The 20,159-nt window shown below is 38.7% G+C and overlaps 1 protein-coding gene across 4 annotated transcripts in view; it reads left to right on the top strand.

Moving 5' to 3' along the window:
* COL8A1 (collagen type VIII alpha 1 chain) overlaps window positions 1-20,159 on the top strand; it is a 134,186-nt gene that overhangs the window by 88,224 nt on the left and 25,803 nt on the right. For 2 of the 4 annotated variants that reach the window (XM_071561065.1, XM_071561045.1), the window contains exon 3: window positions 11,742-11,851. The gene's annotated coding sequence lies outside the window, so the exon portion shown is untranslated. Of the gene's footprint in view, window positions 1-11,741; window positions 11,852-15,181; window positions 15,377-20,159 lie in introns of those variants that run through there. The other 2 variants (XM_071561055.1, XM_071561074.1) reach the window with 2 other exon arrangements.

Raw genomic sequence — 20,159 nt, 5'->3', positions numbered from 1 at the left:
TGCAATGGGTCATGCCTTTAATGCCAACTGTCAGCAGGTGTCTTTGCTGCAAGTTCCAAATAACAGCATTTGCTTTATTATCCAGCATATTAAAACAGAATTTTCTGCTAGTTCACACTGAGCTTTCAGTCCAAGGTGTAGGTTGTGACATCTGCCCAAATGAGTTTGCATACTGCTGGAATGAATTCCCGGATCTGTTCCATTCTGTTGTGCCTTAGTGGTTTTGGAGCTAATAGAATCATAAATTGAAGCTGATTTGTATTCTATATGGCCAAAGAGTTGCACTAAAGCCTTAAGATGGTTGGATCTTCCAAAACACCCTGCCAATTAGCACCATTGTTTATGCCACTGATCTCACTTGGTGGATGCCAATCCTGTGTTGCATCCACTAGGTTTCTATGCTGGCATGTTGCAAACATGTGAGTAAATCATCTGGGTATAGAAATAATAATATTAACAAATAGCTTGGATCCCTAGTGCAGCTTTCAATCCAAGAGCTTTAAATAACTACACATGTTAATTAAGTTCTTCCAGCTTCCACTGTGAGGTAGGTAAATGCTAATATAATCATTTTGCAGGTGGACAGACATTAGCACAGAGCTGTTAAATTACTTGCCTGCTGGCTGATGTGATTTCTATGGAAGGTGAATCCCATATCTAACAAGCCTGTTTTTCATGTACTCTTAAGCAAAGTCAACTGATAAGTTGGCACATCCCTACATGTTCTGCTCATTTTACCCTTATATTTTTTTCAGTCTCAGAATAGGATCTACCATGTAAATGATATATGGCTTCTTAAAGCCATCACATTTCAATCCTCTGTCAGAGACATTTATGTTCACTGAACTGGTGACTTCTGCAAAATCTATACCTCTAATGAATGATTTCATCTTTGGGAGAAAAGCAACCCACAGGGTTGTCTTTCTATCTTTCTTTGGAAAAGTGTTCATTTTAGACAAATTTTCTCTTGTCATTTTGGGGAGTCAAAGCATATCTAAATTTCCCCTTTCTTGGCCGATGTCATCCCATTATACTCAGATATTTTACACTTCTTTCCCCAATGAAAATTCACCTGAAAATAGTGATATAAAAATAAGATCTTAATAGCTGCACAATTATGTTGCTAGTTTTGATGTCTAACACAGTTCTATCTATCAGTCAGATTTATAGTTTGACCCGTCTTTCTTCATCAGACCTCGTCCTATCCAATTGTAAATTAAAATAACCATATCCTTTGTTTAACTGTTCTCATAGCCAAATATGGTATCTATTAAAGCTGCCAGCTATCCTACTAAGGTTTGAAATATCTTTTTAATGTTTGTCAGACCTAAAACTTACCCCAGTCAACCTTGTCCTATTATTGTCTGAGAAATTAAAGGCATTAACTAGCTGCTCAGAAGGTAAGTAATTTCATATTTTTGTTTGCATTCATCAGCTTTTGAGGGAATAACAGTTTTCAAAAGTTAAACACTGTGCTTCCATATAGGCTTAGACTACCACTTCTGAACATGGTAACTGAGGTCATCCCACATGAAATCAGTAATAATCTTTAAGTTCCTAGGAAATAGTGAAGTCCCAGTGAAATTCGAGGCTAGGTTGGATGGGGCTCTCAGCAGCCTGGTGTCATTGAAGTTGTCCCTACCCACAGCAGGTGGGTTGGAACTAGGTGATCTTCAAGGTCCCCTTCCAACCCTTTATCATTCTATGTTCCCCAACTTCCTTGGACACCAGTGAAGGTGTTTAAGTCTGTTAAATTCTCCATAGTTTAAGCTACAAAACCAGAAGACAGATTTATTTTCTACTGCATGTAACATATAAATGATTTACAAGTAAGGGCAGATCCATCTTGGAAGTTACAACTGTATATATCACTTTGACTGTGGTGTCACTCTGATGCCATCTGGAAGAAAGGTGGAACTTACTCATTAAATGATTTTATAACTGATGTAGCATATGACTTCAAATTACTTCACGTTAAAATACATGGGACTAAAAAAAGAGGGGTTAACTGCTGGAGTTGTTCTCTCATAGGCATGCAAATTGGATTTGGGTAGTAGTTGCAGTGTGAACTCTAGAAGAGAGAAGTTATATTGCCATGTTCAGATAGCTCAGCATGGAGAACAGTTTGGATTTAGCCCATCCATCCCACTCTACCAAAATCATTCTTGCTACCTCCAGTAAAGGCTGACATTAGACTCAATCCTACATTCATGAAAAAGTGAAATTAAATAAATGAACTAACATCATTATGAACTTGTTATTTATTAATCTAAAGTGATACATCCGCTTAATACTTGAGAATATTATTTCCATCCTGCTGGCCAGAATGTTGTTGGTGTCTTACAATCCATCTCTATTCAGGATCTGTACTTTCTACACATCTTCATAATTTCACAAGTGTTAGAATTGTGATTAGAAACATTCTATCACCAAAATCTTTCTATTCAACTTAGAAGAGGCATCTTTCTTTAGAACTGGCTTTAGTAAATCTTTTTCTTCTTTATAAAATGACCTCAGGAATTTATCAAAGCCTGGACTACTATGGCTTTTTATAGCTGAAATATTTACAGAATCTCTGCTTAGTTATATTTCCATCCAAATGTTCTTTCTATTGCTAGACTGTAGAACTTCAGTTAAGTCAAAGTACTTATTTATTTTGCAGTGCTTGTGCTGTTTCTCATTGTATAAATGTGAGGATATTTTTAAATGCCCCATGGAAGGGGGCCTGGAACTAGATGATCTTTAGGGCCCCTTCCAACCCAGGCTATTCTATGATTAGTTAATGTTCTCATTTCTACCAGCCCATCTTATTAATTTAATATATTTAATGGCATTTGAAATGTTTATTTCATGACTCATGCATGACATCTAAGCATCACTTCTGTCTTGTCACACACCTCACTGTATACTTGCTGTCTCTTTAAAGCCTTTCATTTGGATAGCAGTACAGCTGGGAGTCTAGTATAGTCACATGCATAAATACCACCTGTACAATCACATCAAGTGACGACATTTTGCAGCAGAAATTCCAGGCATGATAGAAACACAGTATGTACTCTAAGTTTTAATTTGCTAATTACATTCATAAGATAAAAGTAATTCAGCACTTGGAAAAGTGGAGGCTGTGTTTTCTTAGATCAGGTAGTCAAAGGGCAGGGGAATATGAGATCACAGGACATATCCCAAGTGCAGCACAGTTCAAGAGGGGGGATGTGTCATAATTCCTTCAAACACACAAGCAATGCTTGTGTTGCTGGTCCTGGATAAGCTCCCTATTTCTATAGAAAGGAAGGCTGACCCACTAAGGCACTACCCTGAGATGTGAAATACTCCCTGCCTATGCCCCACATCTCTTACACATCTTCTGACCAACCTCGGGAAGAGGACTTAGCCTCATTTCAGACACAAAATGGGAACTCTATATCCTCCCTACCTCACAAGGTACTAAGATAAATTATTGAATATTTAGGTACTACTGTAATGATGACCAAATAAGCCACTGGCATGAGCTTATTGGGTACTATATTAGCATGGAGAGGAATTCTCCTGCTTGCCTGTAATGGGAAACTCCTAAAATCTTGCCTTAAAAGGAGCAGTCAACAAACAGTATGAATCCCTAAGGGGGATGAAAGAGAGGTCATACGTTACAGTCCACACAGGCATTTTACTTCCAAGGGTAGCATTTTGAACTTACTATCAGAACTATTTCCTCTATAAACCTGAAAGCACTTCACTCTGTGATACAATATACAAAATAACATATTACATTTTTGATTAATAATAGTAGACTGTATTCCTTTACATTTCCGCATCCCAACCTGAGCATAAAGCACATCTGTTTGAGTATGTTTAATTGCTTTGATTTTACTTAAGACAAAAAGTATGGTGAAAAAGAAAACCATCCACAGTTTTCTGCAGTTGGTATTCTACTCTTTGGTAAGTGTGGGAGCATTTCCACCACTTTAATATAAACTCCTGATCCAGCAAGGAAACAAATCATAGTATTCAATATATAACACTTGCTCTCAAAAATAAATGAGATGCATGTTAATTACATCATCAACTCAGAGCTCTGGTGACTTGAACATAAGAGTTTTGCCTTTCCTTTATGATGTGAGATTCTGTAATGCTAACGCAGAAACTCTTCATTTCATCTCTTTTAAGCTTTTTCTATTAGCTTAAAATCAAAAGTGTGGAGTGTCTTAGTTATCTGGGGATCAGCAATAAAAGATAGAATTTACTGTTTGTGTTTGCTTGTTTCTGCCCATGTGCAATATGCAGAGGACAGTCAAGGTTGTTCTCTGCACTATTTCATCATGATTATATTTATAGCATTTAGAATAATTCCTTCAAATATTCTATCCAAAAGTTAGCATAGTCCTTATGGCTCTCACTTAACTTTTAAAGGTAAATTACATAAAAGGATGTGCTGTGGCTCAAGGAGTTTAGCCAAACAAATAAAGCAACAGGAATTGCCTGGTGCCAATCAAGGTAAGGAACACTACCTATACCCGTGGTAAATAGAGCACACTGGTTATTGTAAGCTATATTAGCAAACTATGTGTTCTGACATTTTATTAGATTATATAAAAAATGTGCACATCACTTCATTTTTCCTTATAATATGAGACTAAGCTGATAAAAATTCCAGGATGGATAAAGAATTGGTTTATTGAGATTGGCAGCCGTAAGGAACTGGAAAATTTACTTTTCTTTGCCTTCTTTTTTTTTTTTTTTTTTTGAGATATGGATAAATAACCTGATTAAAATTACACCACACCCTTTATTCCTACTTTTTCCTTTTTACAGGTACCACTCCCAGAAACAGCTAATCTTGGCTGCACTAGCAAATCTTTCTGTGTATTAGTTAGCATCAGGAAAAATTTCAAGACAGGAGTTCAATAGTCTTAACAGAGTTTATATTTCATCATGAATTTGAAATTTTGTCCAAGTTCATGGTGTAGAAACACACCAGAGAGAAACATGCAGTGATACATAACTCTGTCCTGAAGGCCTGGCAAAATTTCTGTCTGGACCAATAATACCTCCTTATAATCTTCTTGGCACTAGAAGGCCTATTCTTTCATTGCTGTTCAATGTACTCCAACAAACCTTTTTCTGGGAGGTGGTTTTGTAGGAATTGCTTTGCCTGAAAATCCTGAGAAGCTTATCATAGTTATAAGCCACATTAACCAGAAACACATCTTGTGATAGATGCAGTACCACTGAAGAAATGGCGTAGTGTTAGACCATGTGTTTATGTTTACCTCGAGGCACGAATCTCAAATTGCCTGGCAAGCAAAAACTAAAGTACTGAGTTTTCATGGACTAAACAAAGTGCAACAACTATACCTATTTGCAAAAAAAGTTGCAATCACACCCCAATAGCCTCCAATAGCCTAATCATAAAGAATCAAGTTATTGATGGATTATAGGAAATGTGTTTTATACATATAGAATAAGTTCAAAGTATCACATAAACTAAGAAGGTAGAAAAATTCCTCAGTCATGATGAGAGAAACGAAAAACGAAAGAAAAGGAGAGCTTGCTTTTATTGGCTTAAGGGGATACCTTTACAGCTAGATATTGAAAGCATTGTGCCAGTTCTTAATTATTCAGACTTGTATTTCTCTGAATAAAGCACACGGAAGTTGTCTGGTTAAGACCACTCATTCAGTTCTTAAATTTTTATTCTTAATCTGTGAATTGTCTCTTCACTTTCCATGTTTGATCTCTCCTACACAGCATAACAAGTGGCATGAAACCAGCCCAGCCCAGCATGGTATGCACTGTGAACAGCTACCTTTGCTATTATATGAGTAAAAAGACAGATTTCGATGGGGAGTGGGTAGGAACAGGGCCCTTGCTAGGAGCTAGAAGAACAAAGCAGAACTTGTACTCATCTACCTAATTCACTGTCCTGGTGAGAAACACAGCACAACTTCTGTCCTGTAGTAACTGTGTGGAGTTTGCAGCACAAATACGATTGCATTGAAGGGATCATAGCTGGCACAATACATGTCTCCACATGGGTGTTCAGACTCTTTCCCAGTATTTTGCTGAACTCCAGCCTGGCCAGTTAAAGTGTCTTTCATACTGAACCATTCCTTGTGCAGCCAGGGAAGCTGGAAACTCTCACAGTGCATAAACCTCCCTGAGGATGCCTGCCTGCCTCCATCAGGTACCAGAAAAAGCACATCCTTTTCTAAGGCTTGAGGGTGCTGGCTCATGAAGGATGCTTAATATCTTGCTGACTTGAGCTTTTCATTGGATAGTGGGTAGAGAAGAGGGAATGAAAAAAGAGAATAGTTAGGTCCTAGAAAACATAATACCTAATTCACCCAAGAGTGAGCTGAATCTTAGATTATATTACCTGATCATGTCAGATAGAGTGAGTAATGTTTCTTCTTAAGTCTAATAATGAGTGGTAATCTACGGAGAGCACTACGGTGATTGATCCTAATTAGTGTCCTCTTAAATAGGAAGCAAGATTATGCTTCATATCCAGACTAAGTTAGCCACATGTATTGAAAGAGTAAATTACCTGTAAACGGCAGTCAGAACGATTGTTTTCAAAGAGAGAATATACAAGATTTTTTAAGCAGCACAGAAATCTGATAAAGTTAACAGGACTACTATCTGAATGATTCTGAATTTACTATGCTGTAAAAAACACAGGCAAGAGGATGTCATGACATCCCTCCCTTCTTTTTTTAATCTCAGTCACTGATAGAAACTTGGCACACCATTTCTAAAGTAACTATGACAAACTCAATTTTTTTAAATGTGTGTGTGTGAAGGAGCATAAAAATTATTTTACCTCGATGTTGCTCAAAGTTCTGGTTAGGATTCAAATATCTCAAAATATTGAGAATAATTGCAACATTGTGTGCTGCCAGCATTTGCAGTACAAAACTCTGCATTTTTCTCACACTTTATTTGAAAAAGAACATTTTGCACCTCAATAGCTAGTTGTGGTTTTGGATCATAAAGCACCAAGTGTTTTGATCTGTTCTGATTCCCACCCTTTCTGTCTCATTTTTCTCATGGCTTAGAACAAAATATTAATGTGACTCATCTGTCATAAGTAATTTTCATATCCTCTACCCTTTCCTTTGGTGTGTGACTAGACAGAGACTGTAGTTATGTAAAAGTATTTGTGTATTTTGTATAAGAGAGGATAGGAATCACAGGTACTTTAAGTAAAATAGAGGACAAAGTCAGAAGAAAAGAGTGAATTATAAACGAAAGCAACTTATATATATTGTAATTAAATCAAATAAATACTTTAAAACATGTTATTTCAATTTACTATTTCTTAGTATTGAATATCACAGCTGTCTGGAATGCTGGAAAAGAAAATAATAAATACAAAAAAATTAAATGGACTGGCTTATCCAAAGTGAGTCCCAACTTTGATCCTGAAATATTTACTGACAATAATTTGGCACTGAAACATTTAGGACACTAATTATGCTTGGAGGGCTAGAATTTGAAATTGTAAATACCAGTTCCAGGATGTTAATGTTTTCTGGTACACTTGAGGAAATCCTGCGTAGCATGCTACTTTTAGAAGATGTAATTAGCTGTATACATTCATTTGACTTTTCACCAGATCAGCTTCCTATCCCACAGGAGTACTTAAAAATTCACTAGAAAATAGCACAATCAATCAGTGCAGAAGTGATTTTGCTATGGAAGCATTTCAAATTCTTCTCCCTCAAACATCGGACTGAAATATTTTACTAAGTGAATCCAGTTCAATGCAAACCTCATGCCATAAGAGTCATTTGCATTTGGGCTGAATATTGAATCAGCAGGACTTAAGTATATGCTTAAAATAGAAGTTATATCTATGTGACTACTTAAATTAACCAGGGGTTGTGCTGTTTCTGTGCTGAGAGAGAATATAGTAATTTTCTCCCTTTCTTCTTTTGTATTTCTGCACTTGAATTGCAAACACACAATGCTGCTTTCCACACCCCCTTTATATCTGCAGGCAGGAAAGCTGGAGAGGAGAGTGTGTGCCACCTTACTATATCTGAAGATTTAGTACACAGAAAGTAAATTCTTTCCTCTCCTTTGAGCTACAGCTCTGCACAAAGTAATTCTTAAAAGCTAAGTAATGAAATTAAACTCTTATCAGCCAGGAAATTCAATGCTTAAATGTTCTCTGAGAAATTATTCTCATTCTCCTCTCTTTCATATTCCCTCCCTCCCTTGCTTCTCCAAGAAGCCTTCTTGGGAGTTATTTTCTCCATCATAAAAAGGACTGTCTTGTATTGCTTCATGTTGCTCAATATCATGGCTTGTACTTGGAACTTCTCCAAATAGTCTTAATACATCTATCTATCTATCTATCTATCTATCTATCTATCTATCTATCTATCTATCTATCTATCTATCTATCTATCTCTATCTCAGGATCTCCACATGATTGAATAACACAGGGAAGACAGGGATTGTATCAGTAGTAAATCTTTCAAGAGATTTTTTTTTCATGTAAAAAAAATTGCCCCATTATAGCCTTTTGGTTCTTAAAGTAGTAAAGTGGAAGAATGTACATGAAGTGATTGGTCTCAGGACATGAAGAGCTGGATAATAATAGTAATATGAGATGAATTTTAAGTAGAAAAACAACTCAAAGAGGCCAGGAATTCCCCTCAGAAAAATCAGTGGGAGCCTGTTGAGTGATCTAATGGAGCCAGTATTTGTCTTTTTATTGGTTACACTATGTAGCAAAACCAGACTCTCAGCTGAGGGAATCCTTGGAGCAGACAAGGCAGGCAGGGATAGCAGTTGTGGTGTGAGATAGGGAAAGACATATGAGAAAGGTGGGGATTTAATGGACTCTGTGTGGTGTGTTTTAGAGGGGACAGGGTACTTTTTCTGCTTCTAAAGTTGTTTCTCCTTCTTGTGGCCACTTTTTTCCTTCCTTTCCCTCCTTCTCCTTGAGAGAACACCCAGAGACCTTCCTTTCATTTTCACTATCTCCATCATCTCCATTCACACATTCTTCTTTTCTTTCTTGATTGTCACAGAGGGATCATCGTGATTTGGAGGAACCATCCTGATTTGGAGGGACAGTAACTAGGACAGGACCAAGTCAGAGAGGCAGAATCCTGCTGCTTCTGGAGGTAGAAAGGGCAGAGATTGCTGCTGCTGTACTGGGGCCCTCTGGTACACACTGGCACTCTTTTACCCTCTCTCTAATCCTGCAAAGGCAGTAACAGCAGCATGGATGGTACAAACAGGAGGCAGGAATAAAGTGTTTGGCTGAAATGCCTAATCCCCCTCTCCTCAGTCACAAGCAAAGTAGCTTGCCATCCCCTTCAGTCTGGCAGCTCTCCATTCTGCTAACTATTCAAAGCTACTTCTGACTTTGTGACTTTCCCTCATTCACACAAGAAGCTGAGCCAAAGCTCCAAACCTAAATACCTGCAAGTCTCAGAGAAGCTCATGTCCTGAGCTGAACTGTGGAGCTCAGAGGCATCTCTGAAATGCTGGTAGGGTGTAGATGCGTTCTGAATTACTGACTCATAGTTTGAAGGAGAAGGCCTGTTTGGCAGGAGAAACAATGAAAAGCTACTCTTCAAAAAACTAGGAAGCAAATGGCAATGAAGTTGTGCATAATGGATTGGCAATTTCTGCTCTCCAGGCTTTAGAGTCCTGTCAAAAAGGTGCCAAATATACATTTCTTTGTACAGCTCCAACAAATTAAATGAAACCAATTGCAAATAATCCACAGTACCAGGACATTATATCCTATTGGTTCCCGAGGTGCTCTGCGAGTCTGCTAAACTGTACAACAAACTGAACAAGGGTCTGCTTGCAAGAGATGGAGGGAGTCAGGAGAAAATCCTCAGGAATTATCTGCCAAAGCAAGGGTGGATTGGAGGCCACTGCTAGATCTGGTACTGCCAGAGAACTGAGCCAGCAATCATTAGAGGGATTTTTTAGAATAAATTTGACACCACAAGCCAGAAAGCTTTGTCATCATTAATCTAATCCATAATCTAAACCAAAGGGCCTGGAAAGCTGCCAGTTACTTTCTGAAAGGGCTTTGGGCCATCATGTGGCAGCTCTCAGAGCTGGGACTAGGTGGGCAGCTGGAGCCACCTGAAGGGGAGAAACAGATTCCAGCCAGCGACCAAAGCTCAAGGGCTGGGTGGCAACAATGTACCCTGGAGGTACCTGGGCAGATGTTTGTTGATCTTCTTTCTGGCAGAAAATGCTTCTCTGTCTAGAAAATTCAAGCTTTTTTTGTGAAAATATGCTGTTTTGACAATTTAATTATTTCCTTTGTGAGATTTGAAAGAGAGAGACCTTACAATAGCCCAAGTGTGGCATTCAGATGAAACAGGGTGGTGGGCACGTTTCAAATGGGCTTGAATAAACCTGATGTAAAACAGTCCAGCTACCAGCACATTTCCCTTGTGAAATCAGTACAGCTCCCTCTCCAAATGCTGCCTCCCCCTGAGGTTTGCACAGTTGCATGGCAGCCTGGCCACCCAGGGCAAAGCTGCCTGGGGCACAGTGGGGCCTGGGATACATGGCACTGCTGAGCCCCAGCTGCACAGAACTTAGGAGCCACTACTCTTGAGTTTTCATTTTGCCCTGGCCAATAAAATGATAAAAGTAAATGGAGAGATACCTTTGGGTGTGTCTGGCTCTTTGGACTTAGTCTGACTGCTGGGAAACCTGTGGCTTAGGAGAGTGAAAATACAGGCAAGGAAGATCTTGGGCCAACTATTTCAATTTTTGACCACAGAGCAAATCAGGACATGAAAATCATCACCCTGCTCATCAAGGAGCTGTCTTTCTAGTAGTCTGTGGCTTCCCAAAGGATTGGATGCTGAGCAGCAGGAGGAATATGTAGTCAGGAGCTGAGGGCAGGGGCTGTGCAGGGAGGTATGGAGCCCTCCCGAACTCTGATCCAGAGTGCTCACTCCAGCTGGAGCACAGTTCTCCAGAATTCACCGCCTAGGACTGAACCCGAAATATCTCAATGGCAGCTGAACCTACCCAGTCACAGAGATTCTTCTGCATGAGAATGATTGGCTTACAAAAAAGATAAGAGCATTTTATATTTATAAAGGACAGTAGTATTTTCTGTGGCTACCCTTGTTAGTATCCTCACTTTATGAGTTCTGTAATGATTTGGACTTTGGTAGTTCCAAGCACATGATATTAATCTAAACCTCTTGGGAACTAATGACTTTATTTTTTTCATTGTATGAAAGGGTTTGTATGTGCATTTTCATGGGTGCAACACATGAAAAGAAATATGTGATTAGGTAAAAGTTTCTCATCTGTACTTCAAACTAATAGTTTTATACCTTATAATCTGAAAAAGTTATGCGGTGTCTCTCCAGAAGGGTGGGAACAAGGCTCAAGGCGCTTTTGAAATCCAAACCCATATTTTGATTTACAGCATAATTATTACAGGATTGCCAACAAAAACACCAAACACCAGGATTTTTAGTCCATATTCAAACTGCTACATCAGTTTTCACAAGCACTGAGTAACAAAAAAGGCTACTCAAAATGAAGGAGTTGCCAGCTTTTCATACTTCTGAACAGTAGACCTTGAATAAGAAGCTTGAGTATGGAATGAAGGCTATGTTAAACCACTATGTATGAAAATCTTGGCCAATATTTCTTAATATTTCTGGGAAAAAAAAGAAAAAAAAAAGGGTAGTGTGCTCACACATTTCCTATAAGCTTTCTTTTTCCCCTAGGGACCAACTTGAAACCAGCAAAGTAACAAGCCCAACACAATCAGAAGATTTAGGTCTCTTAAAGTGAAAAGCAACCAACCTGTCCTTCTGCCCTTTCCTGAAATCTAAATGTAAGTATATACAGCTTTGAAATCCTAAACGAGTTATAAGTAATGCCAAAAACAAAGTGCAAAGGCTTAAAACTGAAGTTGTCTTAAAGCTATCACCTACACAGGATTTTGTAAGTTATTCAAGTGTTTGCTATACACTAGAGCTTTTTAATTTTGACTGGAAAAGTATATAGTACATAAATTTTTGTGATCAGTCTCAGCAGCATTTTTTTTCCTAGATAAAGAAATCTACCCTTTCAGTCATTCTCCATTGTTTAATAGAAGAGAGCATGTAATTCTGACATTTTGTGTTTATTTAAAGAATCTTGTTTTACCTTTATTTTTATGGTCAGAAAAGAGTAAGGACAGGTTTCAGTAAAAAAGAAATGTCAAAAAACATTCTGTCCTGGAAATAGAGTGAACCATGCTACTGATGTGCTTTTGGTATTCAAAATGTACACGTGTCCACTTCCATATGTATGCCAATGTTAAAATAAACAGCAGCAACATTCATTGGGAAATCCATACTTAATACAATGTTTAGTTTAGCTGAATAATGGGAAGAACATGTTAAACATCATTCTGAGCCTTAATGGAAAAGTTTCTGACAACTAGACATTAGCTCATACTGTCCACAGTCATCTTATGCCTATGACTATTGTTTGTTATCAAGTGTGACTTTTGGAAGAAAAAATGCATTATTGCTTAACAAGCTGCATTGCAGTAGTGTCCTGCACTCTGTTTTGGTTTCTAGATAGCTAATTAAAAGAATCCACATGTTAAGAATTAATCATGTAAATTCCTCAGACTTTCTGGACATCCTCTAAGGAGGATGAATGCCACATTCGATAGTGTTTCTCTCTTGCAGAGAAATCATACACAATTTGTCTGAAGTGAAACCAGTAGAATCACATAAACATGACTCCACAAACATGTGGCTCTAGAGCATCAGCCCTGGCAGAGACTCCTCTCTGTGAACCCACTGAGGAGGGTACCCACTGGGGAGCACTGAACTATGAAGTCACTGGGTTCATAGGTACTGGGGTGGACTGGTGCCATGCCAGGATTTTAAGATCTCTGGCCATGTCCACAGCTGGAGCTGTCCCTGGTAACCATCTCATGCAGCATCAGCTGTGTGACCTGCCCCCTATCTTGGCTGATGGAAAAGTCTAACAAGAAAAAAAAAAGAAGAAGAAGAAAAGAAAAATGCACTCAAGGCTCCAGTCCGCAAAATACTGACAGAGAACAAACCACTTCTCAGCTACTATTGACATTCTCCCAGAGCATCTGTATGAAAGTTTTAGAGCCCATTCACTTGACAAAATATCCATCCAGGAATGGCAATGGACTTTGATAACTCAGCTGCAAAGTTTCTGTCACAGTTGATGAAAAAACTGCATAAGAACACTGCTCTTTATATTAGAAACTTCTTCAAACTTTCTGATAAATATCTTCTGTTGTTACATAATAATATAGATCACTTCTTAAAAAGTATCACATGTTCAGTATTTTAGAGTCCTTTATCTACAGCAGGTGAAACAGTACTATGAGCTAATAAATATAGTTGCTAGACAGAAAAAAAACCAACAGTTAAGCTAAGCATTACAAATTAGCACCTACTACTTCTCATGCATGGCAAAATTACTTTGAGAAAAACAAATACTGTCCTCATCATTTCCCAGATCTCAAGGAACAGAAAATTAAGGCAGAAAACCACTTTTTTAAAGCGTTGAAATAGCTGGAATATGTTGTTCTGTCATTTTTTTAAGCCTATTCCAGTGGAGAAGAATTTCAGCAAAACATTCAGATCTGGATAGAAATATCCCTCAGATTAAAATAAAAGAAAATCCTTTATCTGTAGCAAGAATACAGAAAATTTTCAGACTTGAGCATCCACTGGCAGATAGACATGAAAGGCATTTGGGTCGAGCAGAAGTCCCAAGCTGCTACCAAAATCAACAGTCTAATTGTCTCAGCTGAATCTGGGGCTTAGCTGTTGGGTTTCCTGTAACTAAATCTTGCCACAAACAGCTCTGCTAAGTTTTTTCCCGTAATAAAACAAAATAAAAGAAAATTAAGATAAATATAAGAGACAAAGAAGATGACTATGTAGTGCTCAATATATGGAGGGGAGAAACACTAGAGAAAAATGGTGAAAATATTGAAATAGTTCTTGTCAGTTCTAAATGGTTGATATGACAGTTCTTTAAAAATAAACAATCAAACATCTGAAAGTAATTGCTAGACTAAGGGATTTATTTTATTTAAGCAATAAGGTATTTAAAAAATGTACTCAGAATGTCTAGCTTGCTTCAGACTGCTTTGGTTTTTTACACAGTGTCATGGTAGTCACCCACCCAAATGTGGTATTTTAATAATATTTTTAAACTGAAAAACAACAATTGAAATGAAGAAAGCAAAACTATTCAGAAAGGTTACCAGAATGCACAGTTTAACTTCAGACACTTTCTAATCTGGTCAGGAAGCAGAATGAAAAAAAAATATTGTGCTGAATTCAGAGGCACTGAGTCAGGTGATAAAGTTATACCATTTTATGTGGATTTACTGAGGTACTATCTCAAAATCCAAAGAAAACCTAAGTGACTGAAAGTAATGTTTTGGTTTATATAGTCTGATATTCTTTCTGTCTATCCTTTTTCCTGTTGAACTGCCTTTTATGCCTCTTAGTGTATTAACTTCTTGAACATAGTCATCTTCCCTGTCCTCAGTTTCCTCCTCATTTTCTCATGCTTTATTTTCCTCCATTCAATCCCTGCTTATCTGGTAATAAGGATTAGTTCACTGGTCTGAATTTTCCCTGTCTGACTTGGGTAGCTGGAAGTACTGGACGATTTTTAGTGGAACCTAAACCTCAAATTACTCGAGTATTTGTGGAAATGTTACCTTACATTTCCAGGACCATTTATTTTTAATAGGAATCAGTTGCTGGACTCTTTTAGTCGCTCATGAAAGCCTAGCTTCAGATTCCTCTCAGCAGCTTTGGATGGGAGGAAATTAAAGGAGAATTACAAAAGAAAAATCCTTTCCAAACATAGCAGTGTTATTCAATAGCTTAGAAATTTACTTCTCTTTTCCTGTTGGTGAATGTGGTTTCTTTAACTAATCCAAGCATTATTGTGAATAAACCCAATGGCTGCTTCTGTCTGTGTTTTGAAGAAGAGGGTCTTGTTTAGGGCTTTAGTAGTGATAATTGATACATAAAGCTCCAGTACAGAAGAACACATAAAAGCAACAAGATGAACTTGCCTCCACAAATCATTAGAATTGGGGATATTCTATGGATACCTCCTGCCTGCTGTTAGTAACCATGATGACAAGTTTATGATCCCAGGCTGTGCAAAGCAGAGACCCAAGGAACCTGCTGCTCGTTAAATTCTCTGTTTCTCTAGTCCCCTCATCCCTAGACAACCTCACATGAAAAGAGACTTCAAGCCAGTAAGCAGCAGATTTCTATACTGGTAACAGGAAGTTCATGGAAGACTGGAGAATGTGCCTCTCTGATTTGGGAAAAAGTTGTACCAAACAGTAAGTCTTTTTATGGGTTTTGCATTATGCATATATCCTCCTGTTTATATGCTGAATCATAGGGTTTATTAAGAGGTAGCTCATTAACAGCTATATATAGAGCATATAGCTATTATCATCACTTTGCAAATGTTTTCCACACATTTTCCATAGCTTTGACATTCAGGGAAAAGTAGCATTAAGTGGAAAGTCTTCTTTCAAAATCCTCATTGATGTAATTTATCAATGTCATGATTTCTTGTGAACTCAGTTTCTTTTGGAAACTCCAATGTCTTTACTATGCAGGAGTCTCTCAAGAAATGTTGCATTTTAAGACAATTTCTAGACCCTAAAGAGTTCAAGCACAACTCTATTAATACCTTTGCCTTGTAAAGTTCAAGGAATTGTATCACAGCATGAAATGAAATTTGAAATACAGTCATAAGAATCACCCAGCTAATGATGAGAGTTCAGCTAAAATATTTGTTATAAAATTTGATCTTACATTTAATTTCAAAGGACTTTTATGTAGTTGTTGAGTTTGTTTAAGTAACTGGTTAAGGCTGTCCTTTTTTAATTGCAAAATTTATGCAAATAGTGACAAATATTACAGTTCACAGTAGTCTTATAGGAACAATTTCACAGAATCACAGAACAGTGAGGTTGAAAGGCACCTCTGAAGACTATCTTGCACAAGCAGGCACACCTAGACTGGTTTCCCAGGACCACATCCAGACATCTTTTGAATTGTCTCCCAGTGTGGAGACTCCACCACCTCCCTGGGCAACCTGTGCCAGTGTTTAGTCACCCTCACTTTTCTACTCCTTCTACTCACTCTCACAATTTCTACTTTATACATCTGCATTTTCCCCTGCACTTGTTCTCTGCAGTAGTCTAGATCATGATTTACAAGGAGTAGATGAATGTTGAAGTGTTCAGGGATATTTCATTTAAGAAGCTGATGCAGTACTTTAATGAATGCATTTTTCAACTGTTTAGTCACTTGTGTATTCCTGCTGTAAATGGGAGATGGTGTAAATGGAGTCAGCTGTGCAGTAGCACGGAGTCAGGACACAGGTTGAGAATATGAGCCATGCCAGCTGATGGCAAAGCTCAGATTTTCTATGGAATATTTCCTTTGGGTGCAAAGAGCACATTTCATGCTACTTTGCTTGCATTACAACTATTTTTAAGAAATCAATCCACAGAATGGAGACATAGTATTTTGAAGCTGCAAAAGGTCTGGAATGTGCTCAGGTCTCCCCTCCTGTGCAGTGTTTGTAAAGTTGTCCCTTGACACATGACAGGCTGAAAAGGCAAAGGAAAGGCAACAGCATGGAGCCTGTGCTGACAGTGTAAATAGAAAATCTAGTTTAGCAGACAAAGTTCACAGTTTGCAGTGAAAAGTTGTAAGGATTTCAAGCATTTTTGGTATTTTGTCTCTGCTCCTGCACAATATCAAGCGAATAAAAAACGCCTGATAGACAGCTTCCAATTCTGTATACTTGGCATCCCTGCTCAGCCTGGAGGGACACGGGAAGCTCTCCGTTTGGCATTCTGCAATTATTTGAGGACATGCCATCCTAACAGTGCTTTAACACTTATGCAGCCCCAACCTTGCATAAGACGTTTGGTAAACTAAAAGGCTTACCCAGCTTCAGTTAAGCCAAGTGGCCTGAAGTTTTCTTGCTGAAAATGTAGCATGATGAAGGAAGGGTCCTGATATGTTAACTCTTAACAGGCTATGTTCCTTTTTCCCAACCAATGTACAGTCATATTAAAATATCCAATTCTTTTATGAGAAATCTCATACAATCTGTAGTTGAACCAAAGAAGACTTGGAGGAGTCTGAATTTTTATTATTATTTCTATTATAAGTGTTGCCTGTGGTCAGTTTATTTCCTCCTCTGGATATTATTAACACCTCCTTTAGGAAAGGTTTAGCTCAGCCTGTGAAACACTGACAATGACATTTTTATTTCCTGGACTCAATTAAATTTAAACCAAGTGGAGACTGTTTTCCTGGAGGTATGTAACCTCAGAATCCAAAGAAGAGTTTTATTACCTCTGTACCTCAGATATTAGTGTAACCACTGCTTTTTATTAAATCACTATTTCCAAAATTCAAGCCTGTGCTGCTGAAATGAGAAAAAAACCTTCTATATTAATCTTGCTTTGGGGTGCATCTTTCCTGGGCTAAGAATATTCAGAGGTATCTTAGGAGTGTGAATGGGACTAAATAGTAAAAATAGGACAGTAGGTGAGCCAGGTATTGGCTAAATTTTTGCAAAGTGTATACTTTTAATCTTCCAAGTGGCTTTTCCCTTTGTGTTCCTAGCTTTGCAACCCCTGCTGTATCTCGGCATGATCATACATGAGGATTTTGTTGTGCACACTGAGTGCTGAACACTCAGGCCCATGTTGTGTCTATTGGTGCTGGAGATGCCTGGTGGGGTTTTCCCTGTGCCTCCCACAGGCAGACCTCAAAGTGTCATGAGGAATCTACTTCCACTCTCAGATACTTGCATACTTGGCACACTTTGTCCTTCTGGCTCAGGCAGAATACCCATTCCAGTTGCTGGGCAACATATTCCTTCATATCCTTCTTTAGACAGATATTTTTGTACCTTGAGATACAAATTTCTTTACTGTACCTGAAACCTGATGTCCATTCTGCTTGGCTTGAAAGTATAGTAGTTACCCACAGAAGTGGTTGTGAAGAGCTGAAGATAGAAGGTCTCGCCAGACAGTCTTCCTTTGACTTCCCTCTCCTTTTCATTTCCTCTCCCCCTCACTTTTTACCTAGATACAGACAATTTTGCTCTGAGATTTAATAGTCCTGAATCGAGCGGGATAGATGCCTGAATGTGTGTTACTTCCTCCAAACATGGGTAGATGTGGAATACAAACACAATTTCACATGTGATTAAACTCAGCTAGGAAAGAATATGACTCCTGAATGGGAATTATAATGCATAGGAACTGTAGACACACTCAAAATTCATTCCCTTTCTTCCCTAAATAGAGAATGATTAAGCTCGAAGGGCTGGTGCTTACCATTTTCTACCTACCAGCAGAAAAATCTGCAGATTTCGATATGCGCAGAACAAAGCACATTCCAACATGATACCCTTCCATGACAGGTAGCTTGCCTTTTGACATATGCGAGAGCCAAACAGAGACTAAAAGACAGGAAGCCAGAAAGAAAAGGTATTTGTTAATGCTCAGCTTGTACCATATTTGCCCTGGCCAATACAAGCAATGAGCTGTCTGTAAGTGACCAAAATACCTGGAAGAAAGGAAGACTCTCCTCATTCATAGGCACAGGCAAACATTGTATGTTAAAACAGGATTTTACCTTTAGCAGAAAGAAATGTCTTTCATTTACCACGATGTGATAGTTCTGACGTGCAGCCAGTGTAAGGCAGTTGTGCACCAGCCAGTACAGGCCATAGCACCTATATAAAGGACAATTATTTGAACGTGTTTTTATTATTTTGCTTCTTTTTTTTTTGTTTTAAATGCAAGAGTGTTAGACCTGTGTCTGCACTGAGCGGATGGCTCACGCCACCTACGGGGCAGTGTCAGTACCGAGATATGTCTGCTTCCAAGGACCCAGTACAGTTTCCGCACTGACCAAAACTCTCTTCAACAGGCATTTGAATTGGCTGTAATACCCGCCAGTATGTAAATACATATACATACACACTTACATAGATAAGAAACATCTGATCTCCAGATGCTACACCATTTGGCATTCAGTGTGCTTGATTTTATAAATATACTTGCTAACAATCCATTTATTAATGCCTGTTACAAACACGGACACATAAACATCTAATTCTCCTTTGATTATTGTCACAAATTAGTTATGGTGACTGTATCAGGAATTAGAAAAAATACACAAGATGGGTTTAGTAAACAGCCCATTCTGTCTACTAAAGACTGCAGTAGGGAAACTAATAAATTAAATTCCAAACAAAGCTTACGAAGCTACAATTGCTCACAGGAGCTGACCCTCCCTGAACTGCCCTATGCGGTGTTTGCATTAAGCCTGGATGAGCCCCAGTGTGCAGCTTTGGTGCTAAAGAGGAAAATGGCTTAAATTACAGCTGTACCCTTTCCTTAGAAATAACAGTATTTCCTTTACAGAACTGTGCAAATGCCAGCCATTCCACTGCTTTCAAGGGCTCATTTCAATCACCCATTTCAGCTATTTTTCCCTTATTAGCACTACCTACTTCTTAACTCATAACCTGCCCCAAAAGCAGGTCACAGCCTGAGCAGTTGAGCTTGAAGGTGGAGGCCACTGCTGGTGGTAGCAGTCCTTCCCCCAGCCCCCTAAGGCAAAGGGCTGATCCTCTGAGACAGCAGCCCCCAGGCTGGCTTCCTCTGCCACCCTGGGAGAGGGTGGAGGGGGAGGAAGCAGAAGCTGAATAGGTGAAGACACGAGGACTGCAGCCTCCCTTCCCAAGCCAGCGGAGCACTGGGAACAGCCTGTGGCCAGAGGCCAGTGCACAAAAAAGTCATGGCCTCCCCACACATTTTACACAAATCGTGCCCTGTTTTGTTCTGTCTTCCTGAAGCAAACTGGGCTGTTTATAGCATGACAAGGACTTACGTGATTGAAACAAAAAATTACTGTAAACCTTATTACACTCTTTTCTCTTTTTAATGTACTAATCCACACCAGGCCAGTCTGATTTTTGGTCAGTGTTTCTTTACCCTCTTCACCTCCTTCTCCCCAAGACTTTTACAGTCCCACTGAATGCCTTATTGGAAAGCTGGCAGTAAGGAAGGCTCC

The sequence above is a fragment of the Pithys albifrons genome, chromosome 1, assembly GCF_047495875.1.
Source record: "Pithys albifrons albifrons isolate INPA30051 chromosome 1, PitAlb_v1, whole genome shotgun sequence".
NCBI classification, from domain to species: Eukaryota; Metazoa; Chordata; class Aves; order Passeriformes; family Thamnophilidae; genus Pithys; species Pithys albifrons.
Note: the sequence above shows the minus strand (reverse complement) of the source record. Positions and strands in the feature narration are given on the sequence as shown.